This window comes from Hesperophylax consimilis, unplaced genomic scaffold (genome assembly GCF_061612785.1).
Source record: "Hesperophylax consimilis isolate HC1 unplaced genomic scaffold, BYU_Hcon_1.0 scaffold_286, whole genome shotgun sequence".
Classification (NCBI taxonomy): domain Eukaryota; kingdom Metazoa; phylum Arthropoda; class Insecta; order Trichoptera; family Limnephilidae; genus Hesperophylax; species Hesperophylax consimilis.
Genome location: NW_028301467.1, coordinates 22,501 through 29,420, shown reverse-complemented (window position 1 = coordinate 29,420; position 6,920 = coordinate 22,501). Strand labels below are relative to the sequence as shown.

The 6,920-nt window shown below is 49.5% G+C and overlaps 3 non-coding genes across 3 annotated transcripts in view; all 3 read left to right on the top strand.

Moving 5' to 3' along the window:
- Positions 1-2,421: 2,421 nt before the first annotated feature.
- Positions 2,422-4,361, top strand: LOC149408447 (small subunit ribosomal RNA). Its single transcript, XR_016305593.1, has one exon. It is a non-coding gene; the product is annotated as a small subunit ribosomal RNA (ribosomal RNA).
- Positions 4,362-4,690: 329 nt separating this feature from the next.
- LOC149408446 (5.8S ribosomal RNA) lies at positions 4,691-4,852 on the top strand. The gene has a single exon (XR_016305591.1). It is a non-coding gene; the product is annotated as a 5.8S ribosomal RNA (ribosomal RNA).
- Positions 4,853-5,261: 409 nt separating this feature from the next.
- LOC149408445 (large subunit ribosomal RNA) overlaps positions 5,262-6,920 on the top strand; it is a 4,064-nt gene continuing 2,405 nt past the window's right edge. The window contains exon 1 of the ribosomal RNA XR_016305590.1: positions 5,262-6,920. This exon is cut by the window's right edge and continues 2,405 nt beyond it. This is a non-coding gene — a ribosomal RNA (large subunit ribosomal RNA).

The following is a 6,920-nucleotide window of genomic DNA, read 5'->3' as shown; positions in this document are numbered from 1 at the left end:
CTTCACAGACGAGTGTTTTTGGACTCTTGTAGAGGTAAAAATGTTAATTTTTAATTGAATATATTTTTAAAAAATGTACGTGTAAATATGAATTTATTTGATTTAATTTCAATGTCGTCTATTAAGTTTTCTTTTTTTTTTAACTCAACAGAATAAATGATATAATATAACAATTCTAAAATGTTGCCTAGTCTTGTGGGTGCCGGGTGAATTTACTTTATGTATCAGGTTAGGTTAGGTTAGGTTAGGTTAGGTTAGGTTAGGTTAGGTTAGGTTAGGTTAGGTTAGGTTGGTAGGTTAGGTTAGGTTAGGTTAGGTTAGGTTAGGTTAGGTTAGGTTAGGTTAGGTTAGGTTAGGTTAGGTTAGGTTAGTGTTAGGTTAGGTTAGGTAGGTTAGGTTAGGTTAGGTTAGGTTAGGTTAGGTTAGGTTAGGTTAGGTTAGGTTAGGTTAGGTTAGGTTAGGTTAGGTTAGGTTTGGTTAGGTTAGGTTAGGTTAGGTTAGGTTAGGTTAGGTTAGGTTAGGTTAAGTTAGGTTTGGTTAGGTTAGGTTAGGTTAGGTTTGGTTAGGTTAGGTTAGGTTAGGTTGGGTTAGGTTAGGTTAGGTTAGGTTAGGTTAGGTTAGGTTAGGTTAGGTTAGGTTAGGTTAGGTTAGGTTAGGTTAGGTTAGGTTAGGTTAGGTTAGGTTAGGTTAGGTTAGGTTAGGTCAGGTCAGGTTAGGTGCGATTACAATTTTTGCAAATAGATAAATTGACAAAAATTTTTGCCATTAAAATTTATGCCAATAAAATTTTCTGCCAATAAAATTTGATGCCAATAAAATTTGATGCCAATAAAATTTTCTGCCAATATAATTTTATGCCAATAAAATTTTAGGCCAATAAAATTTTCTGCCAATAAAATTTGATGCCAATAAAATCTTCTGCCAATATAATTTTATGCCAATAAAAATTTTTTGCCAATACTTATTAGCAAAAAATTGATCTTTGTCAATGGAATTTAAATTTAAAAAAGTAAAATAAATACAAAACAATACAAGAACAACACGTCAACTCAACAGAGATCAAATGGGAAAATAATTCACCGACTCCAGATATTTTCATATCGGAGGGTTCGGCTCGGTAGAACTCCTAACGGGGCCTATAAATAAATCCTACAGATCCCTCAACATAAACATTTAAAAAAATCTTTTGTTATCCTACATGTATTCAAAATGACCGACTTTTGCATCTTTATATATAAATTTTTTGATAGATCTAATACGCCTAAATTTTTAATAAGAGAGCTAGGTATAATGCCGGTAGCCGAAATAACGAATGGTAATATTTTTATAGTCTGAGAATGCCAAATTCTTTTTTTCTCATTTCCTAAATCTGTGTATTTTCTTATTTTTTCACTAACAGATTTTTGAATATTACAGGAATTCGGAATAGCGACATCGATGATATAAGTTATTTTTAAAAATTTTGTCATGTAAAACTATATCGGTTCTATTATGACTAATCGCTCGATCTGTTAGTTATATATTTAGTTAGTTATGTTAGTTATTTATTATTATTATTATTATATCTATGTTAAGTTTTTATTTTTATTTGAAATATGTTCTTATTGTGTAAATTTGAAATAACTACGTACCTCTGTATTAAGTTTTTTTAAACTCACCGGGAACGGTCGGTCGGTATCATCGATTAAATGAAATAATTTAAAATTTCCAAAATGCGAATACGAAAGTAAGTGACGAGAGTAAATTTATTTACCGAGACCGAGCGCCTTGTGCCCGGTTTCGCGAGCCGCCCGAGGCCCGACGGCCCGGCCGCCTGCGCGCCTTCGAGGGGTCGGAGCGGGCGCATCGCGCTCGGCGCCGTCCCGAGCGAGAACGCGACCCGGCACAGCTTTGTGCCCGCCGAGTGTGGCGGGCTCTCGATGCACGGCGTTCGCAAACTGCGGCGGCCTATCGGTCGTGTCGGCGGTGTTATTTGCGAGAAACTACGTGACGCCCGCTTCTGCGCGGCGTTCGCGCTCATGTTTTGACTCTGGAGTTCCGCGCGAGCAGAATTTTCAAAAGCAAAGGCGGAGGATTTTATCCCCGTCTCACTGTTGCCTCGCCAAAGGCGTGCGCTTTCGGTGTACACGTTTTACGAATGGGAATTATAAATCGGACGATAGCGTCGTCGCGGGTGCGGTCTCTCTCTCTCGGGCGGGAGCCGTCCTACGCGCGCTTTCTTCGTTTGAAGCAAAAATTTTCCCGCGGAGCTTTCGTCTAGCGACGGTCGCCGAGCGGGAGAATATAGCGGTACGCATAATGAGCGTGACTCGTGCGGGTGACTCCGTCGCGTGTTCTTTAACGCCGTGTTGTCCGCGCCCTCTACGCGAGGGCGGGCCTCTGTCGTTCGGAGGATTAAAAACCCTCCGACGGTGGTGCAGCTCCCTGGTTGATCCTGCCAGTAATCATATGCTTGTCTCAAAGACTAAGCCATGCAAGTCTCAGTAAAAGCCGAATTAAGGTGAAACCGCGAATGGCTCAATATATCAGTTTTGGTTCCTTAGATCGTACACGGTTACTTGGATAACTGTGGCAATTCTAGAGCTAATACATGCAAACGAGGTTCTGACCGGTAACGGGAGGAATGCTTTTATTAGATCAAAAACCAATCGGCGGCGGGGTTCGCGCCCCGTCCGTCGCCATTCGAGATGACTCTAGATAACTTTGAGCTGATCGCACGGTCTAGCACCGGCGACGCATCTTTCAAATGTCTGCCTTATCAACTGTCGATGGTAGTTTATGCGACTACCATGGTTGTCACGGGTAACGGGGAATCAGGGTTCGATTCCGGAGAGGGAGCCTGAGAAACGGCTACCACATCCACGGAAGGCAGCAGGCGCGCAAATTACCCACTCCCGGCACGGGGAGGTAGTGACGAAAAATAACGATACGGGACTCGTCCGAGGCCTCGTGATCGGAATGATTACACTTTAAATCCTTTAATGAGGATCCATTGGAGGGCAAGTCTGGTGCCAGCAGCCGCGGTAATTCCAGCTCCAATAGCATATACTAAAGTTGTTGCGGTTAAAAAGCTCGTAGTTGAAATTGTGTCCTGCGGTGTCGGTCTACCGAATGCGGTACGACAGGCACGTCTGCGGGGCTTCTCGCCGGTGCGTCCACCGCCGGCGTGTGTCGGTCGGCCTCACGGTCGGCCGCGCACCGAGGCGGGCCGTCGCGGCTGTTTACTTTGAACAAATTAGAGTGCTCAAAGCGGGCTAACACTTGCCTGAATATTGTACGCATGGAATAATAGAATAGGACCTCGGTTCTGTTTTGTTGGCTTTCTGATACCAGAGGTAATGATTAATAGGGACGACTGGGGGCATTCGTATTGAGACGTTAGAGGTGAAATTCTTGGATCGTCGCAAGACGGACTAAAGCGAAAGCATTTGCCAAAGGTGTTTTCATTAATCAAGAACGAAAGTTAGAGGTTCGAAGGCGATTAGATACCGCTGTAGTTCTAACCATAAATGATGCCAGCCAGCGATCCGCCGAAGTTTCATAATTTTAACCCGGTGGGCAGCTCCCGGGAAACCAAAGCTTTCGGGCTCCGGGGGGAGTATGGTTGCAAAGCTGAAACTTAAAGGAATTGACGGAAGGGCACCACCAGGAGTGGAGCCTGCGGCTTAATTCGACTCAACACGGGAAAACTCACCAGGCCCGGACACTGGAAGGATTGACGGATTAACAGCTCTTTCTCGATTCGGTGGGTGGTGGTGCATGGCCGCTCTTAGTTGGTGGAGCGATTTGTCAGGTTAATTCCGGTAACGAACGTAACTCTAGCCTATTAAATAGACGTGCAACCGGTATCACGAGGGTCCGTGTGCGCGCGGCTTCGGCGTTCGCGCGTCGGGGTCGTGCGTTTCGCGGTCTTCACTACCGGCGTACAATGAAAATCTTCTTAGAGGGACCGGCGGTATATATAGCCGCACGAGATTGAGCAATAGCAGGTCTGTGATGCCCTTAGATGTCCTGGGCCGCACGCGCGCTACACTGAAGGGATCAGCGTGTCCTCCTTGGCCTAACGGCCCGGGTAACCCGATGAAACCCCTTCGTGATAGGGATTGGGGTTTGCAATTCTCCCCCATGAACGAGGAATTCCTAGTAAAAGCGAGTCACCAGCTCGCGTTGATTGCGTCCCTGCCCTTTGTACACACCGCCCGTCGCTACTACCGATGGATGATTTGGTGAGGTCTTCGGACTGGTGCGCGGAAGCTCTCACGGGCATCCGACGCGTCGGAAAGTTTGACCGAATTTGATCATTTAGAGGAAGTAAAAGTCGTAACAAGGTTTCCGTAGGTGAACCTGCGGAAGGATCATTTCCTGTGTTTAATGTTTGCGCTTTCCATGATATGAAATATTATTATGAAACAAAACATATATTATACATATATACCATAATCGAACGAATGCTAAATTACTGCGTCGGAGATCGCCCGAGGGCGCCGATGCGAACCGAGAACCGCCGGCGTCGAGCGGAGGAGGGCTTCGTCCTCTATCCGCTCGTCCGGTGAAATTTTACCCGTCGCCGTGAAGGCGGCGGTACAAAATTAATCTTTTTGTCGAATGGAATTATAAACATTTCGAAAACGCAAACCAAATTGTAAAAACCGAAAACTAAAACGTATCTATTTATGTTTGTTATCATTATTACCCTGAACGGCGGATCACTCGGCTCGTGGGTCGATGAAGAACGCAGCTAAATGCGCGTCAGAGTGTGAACTGCAGGACACATGAGCATCGACATTTCGAACGCACATTGCGGTCCGAGCAAGACGTAGTTTGTCGACGGACCACTCCTGTTTGAGGGTCGCGCACACAATGCGACCAGACTGTTCTCTCGCCCCCGTCCTCGGACGGGGGCGCGCAGAGCGAGCGTTGCCGGCGTCGCCGGGGCCCGCGCGCGTCGTCTCCTCGGAGACGCGCGCCGGGACCTCGGCGTCCGGTTAAATTTGACGAAGTGCTCTCTCGATGCGCGCGATTTCCGCTTGCGTTATACCAAACGCGGAGGAACGCGTGCGAGCCTTGAGCTAGCGACGACGCTGAAAACTGGGCAGTCTACCGCGCGAGCGGTCGGCTGTCCGGGGCGATCTTCGCGCTCTCGGCCGCGCGCACCTCCGCGGACGCTCGTCGGTTTCGCGCCCGCTTGACAGAGTCTGCACGGGCGAGAATACGCGCACACTTGCTTTGCGTACTTCTCGAATTTATAAAATTTTTGTTGTCGACCTCAAATCAGGAGAGATCACCCGCCGAACTTAAGCATATCAGTAAGCGGAGGAAAAGAAACTAACGAGGATTCCCCGAGTAGCGGCGAGCGAAACGGGAAGAGCCCAGCGCTGAATCCTGCGGCCCCGGCGGGCCGCCGGGAAATGTAGCGTTCGGGAGGAGAGTTATACATACACGCGCGGTCATTAGTCACGGCTGCCTGTCCAAGTTCATCTTGAACGGGGCCCGCTTACCCGCAGAGGGTGCCAGGCCCGTGGTGACGGTAGCCGGCCGCGACGGTCTCTCTCCCTAGAGTCGGGTTGCTTGAGAGTGCAGCCCTAAGTGGGTGGTAAACTCCATCTAAGGCTAAATACTACCACGAGACCGATAGCGAACAAGTACCGTGAGGGAAAGTTGAAAAGAACTTTGAAGAGAGAGTTAAAGAGTACGTGAAACCGTTCAGGGGTAAACCTGTGGAACTCAAACGAGCGAACGGGGAGATTCATCGTGTCTTCCGTCGGGGCTCGCGCCTCGCGCAAACCTTCGCCTTCGGCTTTCGGGTCGGGGCGGTGGGTGCGCGGGTGCGCCGTCAGGCTCCCGGAGCGCGTGCACTTCTCCCTTAGTATAACACCGCGACCCGTCGCGCCGCGGTCGAATGCGCCGTGCGGTTGACCCGTCTCGCTCTGCGAGGCGGAGCCGCGGTGTCCACGGCCGCGGCGTACATTACGCAGCGACGGTAGAGAACGAGGATCGCGTCCGCCCCTCGCGGGCGTCCGTCGCGCTGCAGCGGCGTCCTTCGCGTGGCCCCCGGCGTCTAGTGCGTCGCGGGTGTCGCGCGTCGGGTGTCCGTCGTTAGCGGCGCGCTCTCGGACGGGACGCGTCCCGGTCGGCGGTGGTTTTGTTTTGGGCACTCACAGGACCCGTCTTGAAACACGGACCAAGGAGTCTAGCATGTGCGCGAGTCATTGGGAACACTGATAAACCCAGAGGCGAAATGAAAGTGAAAGGCCGGCCTCGAGCCGGTCGCAGGGAAGATGCGCGGGCGTCGTCAGACGCCCCGCCGCATTCCCGAGGCGTTTCGAGAAAGCCCCCGTGCGATTATCGAGACGCACTGAGAGCGTACACGCTGGGACCCGAAAGATGGTGAACTATGCCTGGTCAGGTCGAAGTCAGGGGAAACCCTGATGGAGGACCGAAGCGATTCTGACGTGCAAATCGATCGTCCGAACTGGGTATAGGGGCGAAAGACTAATCGAACTATCTAATAGCTGGTTCCATCCGAAGTTTCCCTCAGGATAGCTGGCGCTCGAGAAACATGACGGTTTTCGGACCGCCATTCGCACAGTCTCATCCGGTAAAGCGAATGATTAGAGGCATTGGGGCCGAAATGGCCTCAACCTATTCTCAAACTTTAAATGGGTGAGATCTCCTTCTTGCTCGAAGATGAAGTAGGAGCTCGGATGGGAGTGCCAAGTGGGCCAATTTTGGTAAGCAGAACTGGCGCTGTGGGATGAACCAAACGTCGAGTTAAGGCGCCCAATGAACGCTCATCGGATACCATAAAAGGCGTTGGTCGCTCAGGACAGCAGGACGGTGGCCATGGAAGTCGGAATCCGCTAAGGAGTGTGTAACAACTCACCTGCCGAAGCAACCAGCCCTGAAAATGGATGGCGCTG